General features: G+C 39.1%; 1 protein-coding gene across 2 annotated transcripts in view; it reads left to right on the top strand.

Moving 5' to 3' along the window:
* Nucleotides 1-12770, top strand: part of Adgrb3 (adhesion G protein-coupled receptor B3) — a 665862-nt gene that overhangs the window by 218069 nt on the left and 435023 nt on the right. The window lies entirely within an intron of this gene.

Raw genomic sequence — 12770 nt, 5'->3', positions numbered from 1 at the left:
CTGGCCCGAGGTGATGAAAAGAATGATGGGGAGGAGTGAAAAGGAAAGACAGCTTCTGAGCAATCAAATGAAAATGACGCAGACCAAATGTTTTAGAAAGCAGAAACAAGAACAAGATAGCACTGTGTAATTGTGTGGGTGTAGTTACTCTAGAGAAAATGAGTTTCACCTCATAAATTCGGGAAAGTTTTCTGTGATTATTTAATGACCCAGTTGTCTGATGGATAGTAAGTCAGAAAATGAGAGCAGTCATAATTTCCAATAAAATATATGGCCTGCGCAGCAGCCAGAGTGCTGGCTGTCCTTAGTCTGGGCTTTCGTTTCTGGTTGGTATAGTAGCAATACGCGCAGTGCGAAGTGTGGGCCGAGCGTGGAAGCCCTGCATCTGCGGCGTTGTCTGCTTTCTGTGTCGAGTCTCGCCTATACCGCAGGCTGGCACCGCTTATCCGACTTTATTACTGACCACTCACTAGTCTGTGTCTTCTCGAGGTCTGCAGTGCAACTCTTGCTGCTTAGTGACCACACTTCTCTGGCGTGACTCTCCACGGCTGTCCTCCTACAGGTGCAGGTTGGCAGCGATGGTCAGATTAAAGGCTCTTCCAGCGCGGGTGTCATGGGCCGGGCCACAGTTCATTTTCAAACAGTGTTTTAGAGTTTAGTAAAACCTCCTGCAACCAGAATGTCTTGTTTATGTTGGGGGCAGTTTTTGAAGTGTTTTATAAATAGATATTTTAACAAATTAATCCAGATAATAAAAACTAAACAGCAAAGAACATTACCCTTCCAATCACCTGAATCACAGTGGAGGTGCCCACTAATAATATTTTAAGAGTGTACACATCCTTCCAGCTTGTTTGCTACAGAAGAATTATCTTATGAACTGAAAATTTTATCTTTCTGTGCATACTGTTCTTGGGACTGCTTTTCTCAGTGCATTGTCTTGAATGAAAAACATCATCCTTACAATCTCCATGAAATTTTAAGTATCCTGCCAATTTTACATTTGTGACTGGTTCATAATCTTTCCTATAATAAACACTTGTCTAAAATATTTCCATATTCACGTAGGGATATAAAAACATTTTTAGCACTGTTGTGCGTATGTATAATACATGCACATGCAAATATGTATGTGTGTGTATTCACACGTTTATTTCCTTTTTATCCCGTTTTAAAAAAGCTTTCATAAACATGTTTGCAGTGTTCAATGGTTGCATTCATTGTGGGGCTTTGGTACAGGCACACAGCACCTCTTAAGTTCTTTTTTCAGCCACTTTCTTTCCCCTGCCTTCCCCTTCAGTGCATCTCTTGGTCCCCTTTCCTTTGGTAAAAGATCTATTTCAAATTTCTAAAAGCAGCAGGATTGGGGCAAGATTGTGTCATTTTCAGAATTGTCGTATAAATTTTCAAACTGTGAAAGTTAAGCCCTGGGTCAAGCAAGGTCCATAGACAGCCACTGACCCCTCCTCTTCAGCAGGCCTCCCTGAGACTTGTGCTGCAGCCCACTCCTAGGTTTCGGTTGCAACTCACGGGATAGTTATGGGTGAATATTCTTGTTTTCTGCTTGTTTGTATTTTTACTTTTTGAACTGAATGTTCACATTCTTTGAAAATCTCCACCCAAATGTTATTAAAGTTCTCCTGTGGTTAGGCAACACAACCAGTTTTAAAAGCTTATTTGAAATAATTAGATTTGTTAATGTGTATTTGATATTACAAAATACTCAGCCATGGTAAAAATAAATCGTGCTAAATAGTAATGTTTAACATTACAAGTGTCAATTTTTTCATATACCTATTTACCCAAGCTGTTCATTCCATGACTGTGTCATTTAATAGCAGTAAATGTGATATTTACTGACATTAGCTCATATAATGTATTTTACTACTTTTATGGGAATTACTTTCATAAAATCATTTAAAATATAGCAAGAGGGAGGTGCGTAAGAAAGTTTTTTTGGTAAAATTCAAAAAGTTAAGGGGTTGCTTTCCACAGCCACTGAAAGTAAACTTTGTTCCCAACAGTGTTTGTATAGGCAGCGACATGAGTAGATGTTCCAAATTACTCAGCGTGAATGATCATAAAAACCCAAAATCTGGTTTGCACTTTGGTTGAATGCGAGGAAAAGATTTCCTCCTTCTCATATTAGTTCTCTTTCCAAATTGAGGTGCTTATCTCCTGCCAGAACAGTGCCTTTCGGTTGCTGACATGAAATCTTAGTTATTCAAAGAGCAGGAAATTCTGATAGCTTCCAGAGAGACTTGGGTGGAGGTTTAGGGCGAGGCACTGTGAACTGTCACTGTTCACCCAGCCAGTGGTCAAGGGTGCAGCGGAGTCTGCAGAGGCTGAGAAAGAACTGCCAAGCACCCATAACTATGGTTCTCACATAACTGTGCAGGGTCAGTGACAAAGTGATTCACCGATGACCGTCCACAAATGCTTCCTTATTAATAAGAGATATGCTAAGACAACAATGAAATAATTTTATCTGTAACAAACTGTTTATTCATGAGTATAACTCTTCTGTGTGATTATGGAAGACATAGACATCATGAATCACTATGCATTGGAGAAAAAGCCATGTTCTGGATAATATGACTCATATTTTGGTATCATCAATATTTTTCAGGTACTTTTTGGACACTAGATATACAACAAAAAACCAAGTTTCTCCTTTCCCCTTTACATTCTAACAAGAGAGACTGAGAATAAATAGGCATTGAGTATAATGACAGATAAGGAGTTTTGTAGTGAAAATTAGAGCACAAGAGGAAAGAGCAATGGGAATTCTTATGGAGGGTGGTCAGGGAAGTGCACTTTGAGAAAGCAACATTTGAGCTCTGTCCTGGGAGAACTAATGCAGATCTGTAGAAAGAGCAGCACTGAAGGCAAACAGAAAAGGAAAGGAGGCTACTGGGAGGCCTGGGCTAAATTTATTGCAGATTCAGGGGTTATTTGGGAACTTACATCATTTCCTCATTTGCGTAGTGATTCTTTTTCACAGTTTACATTCAAATCCATAAAGTAGCCTATGTGGCTACAAACATGAAAATTGCATTTATTGATATGGTTGTTTGGTTTTTATTGTTTTTAGATTAGAAAATATTCACAGACAAATGTTACTAGGAGTGAATGTCAAGGGAAAGACAGGGTAGATGTGAGGACAGAGGAGCAAAAGTATAGCTTATTGCTGTATAAATTTCAGCAGAAAAAATAATGAGATAGGGGTGTTAATCATGTCCTGTAGTAATGACTACCCAGATTCAGATTGTTCAGCTGTCCGAATGCTACAGTTCAGACTTGTTTTGAGCTCAGTAACTTGCTTTCCACTATTCAGGCTATAACATATCCAAAAGTTATATCTACCTAGTTTCTGGAGTATCTTGATGGCTAATTAATTTGAGACTATATCTGCTGCTCTGGACCCAGTGGAACCAGTGGTTTTATATCTCTTTTACACCATATGCCATTTTGTGGTCCGGTATGATATGAAATGAATATTCCTGCCATCTAATTATTAGGCTTATTGGTAGTATTTGCAAGATTAATCTTTATGGAACACAGTTTCCACGTTCCTTTGTAATTTCATATATATTTTAGATATATACTGTCAGCCCTTTCATCAGTGAACTTTACATCCATGGATTCAACCAATGATGGAAGGAAAATATTTGAAAAAAACTAACTTTACTGAGCCTGTTAGGCTATTTTGTTATCATTCCTCCTTAAACAATACTGTTTAATAGATATTTAAATAACACTTTCCTTGTATTTGTTATCATAAGTAACTTAGAGATATTTCAGGTATTTTGGAAGATGTACATAGGTTATAGGTGCCATTTAATAAGACATTTGAGATCAGAAGACTTTACTATCTGGTGTGGAGTCTGAAATTCCCTATAGTGTGAAATATGAATATAATTATATAGAAAATTTTAATAGTAATATTGATGTAAAACTTTAAATATGACTATCAACTTATTATGAATTTCAAAATATTCCATTGATTTCTCTGAAAGTATATACACATAATAAAGCAATCGCATTTTCTCTGTTTTAAGTGGGGAGGGTGTTTTCTTTCTAAAATATCCTCTCAATAAAGTCCAAAGGAAATAGTAAATCACTTAGTTCATCCCGATGCTAGTCTGTTCGTGCCTCACTGTGCACCCCCTACGAAGCACCCTGTGCTGGGGTTCCAGGAACAAATCTTGACTTTCACAGTCTGAGGCCTCCGTGTCAGGTTGAAGAGTTTGACAATGAAATCTTGGCAGAGGTTCATTTCCAGGTAAGTAGAATCACTTGAGGATTTCACAAATGCTGTTCCATTTGTCCTTAGCAAATGCTTTTGTGCTGACAAAACAGCATTTTCTGTATCTCACCATAGGTCAGAACAATCCATCAGAGTGACCAGAGACTTAGATTCTCACTCCTCAGCTTTTTTAACAGAACCCTCTTATAACCGTCCTTGAAGGGTCCTCACAGAGACATCAGAGTATTTTGATACTTAGCAAGATAAGGGAGGCCTTACCCTCATAGCTGAAATTAAATATTTCAAAATTTGTGGGTATTTCTGTACAGTAAATCCCCAACATATGAACAAGTTGCATTCCGCGGAAAGGTTTGCAAGTCAGATTCCTTCGTAACAAAGTGCATCTCAGGTAAAAGATGCACCCTGTTCACCCCGTTCTTCAAATGAGCTTTTAGCTTTTCCTTGGATGAGCATCAGGCTGAGTGGGATTCCAGACTGACCCTGATGCTGCGTCCACACACGGAGCTTCTCCATCTCCTCCATCACTGTACCGTGCTTTTGGCACTGTTGACTCTGTTGGCACAGCGGACTTCACGTGTACGGTGATCTTGTCCTTGGGTGACCCGTGTGTGTTGTAAGAATGAGCAGTGTCTACCAGCTTTGCTCCCTGGTCCAGTCTCTCACTTACTTTCCCTTTTCTTTCCATGGTTCTCACTTCCATCTCCTTGCAGTCCCCTCCACGTCCCCAGTGCTTCTGCTTACAGACATCCCGGGCTCTGAGTGAGCACTGTACGATGAGCACACAGCAGCACCGTTTCAGTGTCTGGCAGATACGTGAGCTACTTCTGTGATTTGTTCACATCTACAAATGTCTCTAATGCGAGGCCCATTTGTATCTCTGAGTTTGCAACTTGAATGTTTTTAAGTTGGGGACTTACTGTATTGTATTTAATTGAATGAAATAAGCATTTTAATGCTCCAGATGACCAACATTTGTGTAAACTATTTTTGACCTTATACATTCCTGGATCTGACATTATTAATAAACCCTATAACTTAGGATGCAAAATTGCAAACAAAAAAATAATTAAAACAGATTTTAAAGTATGCTAGGACTCGATGAAAGAAAATACCACATTGTGAATCTAAAAGCTGACCTGCTAATGCAGTTAGCCTCTATAGTCAGTCTTAACATAGAGCTTGACAGCTACAAGTGGAGGTGAGAAGTTTAGCTGGTGTAATAAAAGATTTGAGAAGCAAATTGTTGGTGGAAAATAATAGAAGAGGTTCCCAGAATAGCAAATGAGTTTTGAAAAAGAATAATAAAATTGAAATTTTGAAACTATTTGAATACAATAATGGAAAAGAAACATCTGTCTTTGAAGAATTTGACTCCAACTTTGGTTAAGAATAGTAACCTACCAGTGTTGATTTGGAATGAATTTTATCAGGAGAATTATGACAGCCTAAGAAAGAATTAGGCGATCTTAGAAATGAAAAGTATACGAGATATAATGATGTAGTTTATGTGTAATCGAACAACTTGGTGAAAGCCTCCTTGAGTGAGAAGCAGAATAACTTCAATCTGAAGAGAATGGCAGTGGCATTAATTAAAAAAAAGAAGAAGAAACTAGAGGAATCGAAAGGAGTTAATGGTTATAAGGAAAGCAAAACACAGATGTCTTAAATTCAGGCTGCCCTATCTCAAGGGACTGTGTTTTCTGGAGGAAGAGAAGGAGCTGCCGAAGGAGAAGGAAGAAGAGAAGCGGCCCCAGAAAAGAATCCGGAAAGTGAGGAATTGGAATGGAGGAAGCAAATAACGATCTTTCAAGGGCGGAGGCTGCTCTGGAGTGGAGAAGCTGAAGAGTGGAGCCCAGGCTGAGTGTGCCGTTAATGCCTGTAATCCTAGCACACGGAGGCTGAGGCAGGAGGATGGATCCTAATTTCAAGCTCAGCTTGGACAACTTAATGAGAATAAAGTTGTCTGAATAAAATGATGTTGCTCAGTGTGAAGACCCTGCCTGGATGCAGCCCCAGAAAGGATGGGAGGAAGGCAGGGAGGCAGGAAGGAAAGAAGGGAGGGAGGGAGGGAGGGAAGACCGGCCAGGAAGATCGATTTGATAATGTAGAGTAGCACAGCCTGGCTCAGTGTCCTTGGACTGGTTCCCTGTGATGACAGAGATGGTCTTTGTGTGTCCAGTACAGTGGGCAGGAGCCACACGTAGGTACAGAAAAACTGGGTTTTAAAATTTTAGTTTTGATTACCTTAAATGTACATAGCCTGTGTGACAGTGGCTGCTGAATCGATGAGGCCAACAATAGAGACTCAAAAACCCTTTTGTCTCATCAGACACTTCGCTCAGCCACAAGGACATCCCTAAAATACAAAGCGGAACACCCTCTTCTGCCTAAACTCCACCGGCTTTTCTTTGGAAACAGTACCTGCAGTACTGAACCACGGCAATGCAAGGAGCCTCTGATCTCGTTGTACCCAGCTGCCTTCAGGTCCCACGAGCTTCTGATTTCTCCACAGGGGCTGAGACGCCACTCAGAACCCCTGTCTCCTCTCTTTCAAGGCCTCTCCTCTGCTCTGAGCCGCTGTCCAGATTAGCCAGTCACAGCTGGTGTTTTCCAACTCAACACCCCATTTGTTTCCTGTATGCAGAGGTCTTAGTTTGTACACATTTCTTTCCCTAAATCTCTGTCACTGCATTGTCCGTGGTGTGATAAAACAAAACAAAACAAACAAACAAACAAAAAATGATACGCATAAATTTTTACAAAATTGTCACAGTTAATCCTCAGATTCTTCCCCCTTGCTTCCAACGCATTCATCCATCTTGCTTGCTACTTTCTGAAGCAATGCTGGAAGTCCTCTTTCTCCAGTGTCCTCAGTTGGACTGTTTTCGTTGCCTTAGTGTCTTTAGTCGATCTGTGCTGTTTACCTTTCAAGGTCATTTTGACTTTGGGGAGGAGTCAGAAGTTGGACCGTGCCCCATTTAGTGGATAAGGTGGACGAGGACACGCCATAACCTTGAGAACCTCCCTTTCCATTGGATGGCACTCAGCAGCAGCATTTATCGTACTTTTTATCACACCTTCTGAAGACAAGAAAAAGGACTTCCAGAACTACTTCAAAAAGTGGCAGCCATGATGGGATAAGTTTGTTTAACACAAAGGGCGATACTCTGTGGGGCATTATTGACCATTTGTCTTTTACTATAATGATTTTCTTAAAAAATTAAACACGCACTGTATATTTTGATCCTACCTCATAAGCTTCCTGAGGACGGGACTCATACACGTGCGGTGTTTCCAGACTGATCGGAGTGCCTGACATAGGGATGTGGGCAGTCAGTATTGGATCAGCGCTGACCCGTGCCACTGTGGCTACCTGCTGAAAGAATGTGTAACTGCCGTAGTTTCCAAAAGTAATTTTTGTTCTTGAATCAGTGCATTGTAGCAAAAAAACACTCATGGAAATTTGTACAGACAGATTGGCCAAACCTCTATTAAAACCAACAAACAAACCTCAAAGAATATCAGTTGCAAGAGACAAACTTGATAAAACTTAGTGGGAATAGTTTTCACATAATTTGTACTTTATGACATCTTAAATCTAAAGTGCTCAGACTCCCTGGTTTCCTTGGGCTTCTTCCAATACTAGAAGAAGATTCTATTTGTTCCTTCTCCTCTGATGCCTGTCTCACATTCTTTGCACTTCTGTGACCCTTGAAAGTATCGGAAAAATTTCACTGGATATTTTCTGAAATTTCAAATAATGGAAAGTTAACAGCACACTCATTACCATGTAGCAAACAAAATATACAAAACCTGTGGTTGCAGATTGGCGGCTTAGTGCAGCAAAAGACCTATTATTGCCTGGAAATACATGAGAAATAAAGATACATTTATTGCCCAGAAAAATAGCTGTTTACTCTCATTGTACTTGTGCAATGGAGCCGCTGGCCCATTGAACTGTTCCCATTACTTATTTCACTGGAAATGGCATTTGTGGTGAAATCTTTGTAGGTTACTAAAAAGAGACATCATCTAATATATTTAAAAAGGAATTACACACATGAAAGTCAGTTTTTCGGTTAGCATTTAAAATGACAGTACGTATCTCTTGATACAGCAAAAAGAAAAGCTGTCTCCGAGACAACCATCTTATTTTATGTTTCAGTGTGATGCTTCTCATTTCAGTGGTATGAATATCTTAGAAAGAAAAGAAAAGGAAGGAAGGCAAAAGGAAAGTTTACGCTAGAGTTTAATGTGCAAGCATAAAGTGAGTTATGTTTTATCTCTAACAGAAAACTCTAGCATGGATGCTTAAATGCACATAATGCATTTGTAGGTCACATGTGATTTGTTTTCTAGATCATTTAACTATTTAAAGTTACACATTAAACCAAAAGGTAACCCTGAAACAAATCCTACCCAAAATGTAGTTAATCTTATAAATAATACTAGGAAGTAACTTTGTTTTCACATCTTTCTCCCCAGGTAGACATAGTTATTCCATGAGCCATTGGTTGGCAGGTGGTGTTTATTGAATCAGGTGGTAATAAAACTCCCCTTTGTAAGAACACAGTCTTCCTCATTAAGAAAAAGCAAAATGGGCTTGTGTTTTATTTTCTGAATGATAACTTGAGGTGTAAAATGTGGGACATCATATGAGCTGTGTTCAGGCTTTGCTGGTGTAATTGTTGCATTTCCAGGAATGTCTGTTCTGGAGAAAGATTCTTGTGCTATGAGAGTTACAAAGTTTATGCTGTAAATTTATTGCTAGCCGGCCTCCTTAGGCAGAGGAGTTGGGAAGATAAGACAGCTGACTCTCAAGTAGTGAAAATTATAGCATGAGTCTTTGAAAGACTGGAAGTGATTCCTTTATCTGCCTCCTTTGCCCAAAGGGGCATATTACAGAGTAGATAATTACCTTATGAACACATGTTGTATACACAGATGGATTGGTTAGTACGCAAAAAATTGCATTAATGGCCTGTGAAATGCAGATGAAGTAATTATTTAGATGGCTCCATCAAAACACGAACTCATTCTGATCTCAAAAATGTAAATGAGACTGCGGAACATGTGTACCTCAGCCATTCTGGCATAAACGTTTCACTTCAAGTCGTATGAGTTAAGATACAAGCTTGTTACTTCAAATAACTATTAATCCACTTGTTGTGTGAATTAACATTTTTATTTCAGTGCGCAGTGTGCATAATTAGACAGGATCTCATTAGCGTTTGGTAACCCCTAACTCACTTCATGCTTTAGGCTATTAAAAAGCATTATTAAGATTGGGAGAAGACTTGCTTTTGCCAAAACTGAAGATTTTTCGGTAAAAGGATTGATAAAAAAGATTATCAAACTGGTATTTTACAAAATTTTCCCCTACAGTATTGGAGTTTAAACACAAGGCCTTCACATGGAGTTACATCCCCAGCCTTTTTAAAATTAAAAAAATCTTTTTCTTTTTAAATTTTCATACTGAGTCTTGCTAAGTAGCTAAATTGCCTAGTCTGAGCTTGAAATTGTGATCCTCCTGCCTCACCTCAGGAAACAAAACTTCTGGAAGGCATCTTCTTCTAAAGCATATTATATTCACGTCATATTCATTAGTATAATCATCTTCTCCCAAAAGTAACTCTCCTTCGGAGTCACCTTCTGGAGTGACTCAATACTCCGCTGGCTTCACAAGCAGCTGAATCTCCTGAGGTTGATTTTTGTCTAACATGGAGTGTTGTGCAAACCATGTTTCCTGTTCACGTCTGAAACAAGTCATCCTTCTGAAGTGTAGTGCTAGCACTTGGAGTTTCCTTCATCTTATGTTTGCACATCGTGATGGAAATACATTTAGTATCCAGATTTTACAAGTCTGTGTGATGCTGAAGAGGCCATTGTCCTTTGTCTAGCAAAGACCGAGAGGGTGAATTGCATAGATCCTGCTATGAGCTGCTCCGCAGATCTGCCTTGTATCTGTGGAGGGAGGAGTTGTGGGCACGTGCGCCAACTGAAGAGCTATGAACGGACCTCTCTGACAAGGATGTTTCAAACTGAAAACGTGTGTAAATGGGAAGTAATGCAAGTCTCAATTCTCGATACCTTGACATAGGTAAGGCATTAACACATTAGTGTGCCCATTGTGCAGATCCACGAATTCATTCATTCTCCATGAATGAAATCAAGTAACGTATTAAAAAATATTCCAACCTCAAGATCCGGCAAAGGCCATGCAATCTGAATGCTCAGGGCTCTGAGAATTCACGTAGTGCATTTTTCTCCGGAGTAGATTCTCGAGGAAACAAACACAGTGGCTCTTCATTATCAGACATGAGACTTAGAATCAAAGTAATGGATTTAAACAAAATTTCTGATTATTTGTTATTCAAAATAGGGAGCAGAGGGCAAGAGGTAAAGCAAGCAACAACAGGATAATGCTGCACGGATACAACATCACTCCAGGGGAGCTTAAAGTTCTGATGTTAAGGGCAAGGGCTAGAAACAAGGTGATCATATACTTTCCTACAGAGTTGAAAACCTCATGAAATTGGTGGCTTCTTAAGAGTCACATGCGTGTAACCACGAGCAGGAGAAATTCGCACAGCTAATATTCGAAAGCTGTACTTCTCTCTGAACTGGTTGTCTGACAGCTAATGGTCACACAGACTTTTGAAAAACTATGCCGAATAACAACTGGAGAATTTAAAATAGTTTCTGAATATTCTGTATGACACGATACATGCCACGTAGAAGGATGAGTATGAAGAATCCAAACAACTTTGGAACCGTGGTCAGATATTATCAGGAAAGGGTACAAAATTTTTTCTTCTCTGCTCAGCCTAAGATATTTCTCAGCTATTTCTTTTAAAAGAAAAATTAACTGAAAAATGTGAAACATGGCGCTCTTAAAGTTACATAGCAAGCAGAAAATGCCAAGAATGTTGCTTTAGTCGAGAACATGTTCTTTTCTTTTTAATTGATTTAGCTTCTCCAAACTTAACCTTTCTGCCCTAATCAGGTAAAGGTAAATTCTTATAGATACAATCTGCACTGACATAAGCCTGTTTCTTGCTTAGAAAATGAGCAGAAAGGAAAATCAATAAGTGGGAATGGAGGACATGTGATTTAAATGCAGGATGTTTCACCAAGAATTTTAGAGACAAATAATGTTCAGAATCAGTACCTCATCCAATCTAATGATCAAAGATAGAAACATCTCTTGCTGGGTAGGCGCTTTTTTTCTTTTGCTACCCCGACCAAATTCATGCTAACTGGTCTCTGACACAATTTGTGGAGAAAGAGTCTATGCCTCTAAAACTGTTAGAAGTGTGATTAGAAACAAGGAAGAGATGGTAGAGTAGAGGACATGAAGACAATGTTAACATGGACCACACTTTAGATTTACTGGAAGGAATTAAAGAAATGCACAGAAGCCATTGTGTTGGGGTTCTTGCATGAAATAATTCCATAGATAATGGTGTAAGAACTGGAGAGATGGCTGGCTTAATTCTGGGCAGTTCAAAAGTGCCTGTATCTGAAACTCTGATACTAACAGGATGGAGAAAATGAACTTTCCAGGTCCAGAAGACCTCCGTTTCCCGTTTCCTCTGAGTTCTTGTTCCAGCCAAGCACTCCATGGGTTAGACGACGCATCCCCGCATTGCTGAGAGTGGATCATTTTCACTCACTTTGCTCATGTAAATGATATGCTCTTTGGGAAACTCCTTCATGGACCCATCCAGATTGTTTTACCATCTGTCTGAGTATCCCTTATTCTGGTCAAACTGACTCATTTTGTCATAGATGGCTTGTATGAGACTGAGATCAAGTCCGTCTATTCCAGTTTTCTGTGGGGGTTTTATCATGTGTTTTTTCCCTTCATTCAGCTGATGTTGTATTACACTTATTGATTTGTGTACAGCAAACCATCCCTACATCCCTGGGATGAATCCTACTTGGTCAGGGTGTTTGATCTTCTTGATACTTTGCTGCATACTGTTTGCCTGTATCTTAGTGAGGATTTTTGCATCTGTGTTCATGAAGGAGATGGCCTCTAGTTCTCATTTTTGGTTGGATTCTTCTCTGGTTTTGGTATTTGCTTAATAGTTGCTTCCAGGAATGAGTCTGGGATTATTTCTTCCCTTTCAGTTTCATCGAAGAGTTTGAGAGAAGTGGCATTAGATCTTCTATAAATTTGTTGTAGAATCCAGGAGTGAATCCATCAGGATCTGGGCTTTTCTTTGTTGGTATGTTTTTTATTATAGCTTTAATTTCATTGACTGGTATTGGATTATTTATAATTTTTATAACTTCTTGATTCAGCTTGGTTGAGTCATATATCTAGGAATCTGTCCATTTCTTCTGTGTTTTCTATGTTATTCAAGTACACATTCTGAAAGTATTTATGATCTTTGGATTTCTGCAGGATCTGTTGTGATTTCATGGTTTTTCTTCTTAACTACATGAATTTGACTCCTGTTATCTTTTTTTTTTTTTTTTTTTTTTTTTTTTT

This window comes from Fukomys damarensis, unplaced genomic scaffold (genome assembly GCF_012274545.1).
Source record: "Fukomys damarensis isolate Sample0158 unplaced genomic scaffold, DMR_v1.0_HiC HiC_scaffold_27, whole genome shotgun sequence".
In the NCBI taxonomy this organism is placed as follows: domain Eukaryota; kingdom Metazoa; phylum Chordata; class Mammalia; order Rodentia; family Bathyergidae; genus Fukomys; species Fukomys damarensis.
Note: the sequence above shows the minus strand (reverse complement) of the source record. Positions and strands in the feature narration are given on the sequence as shown.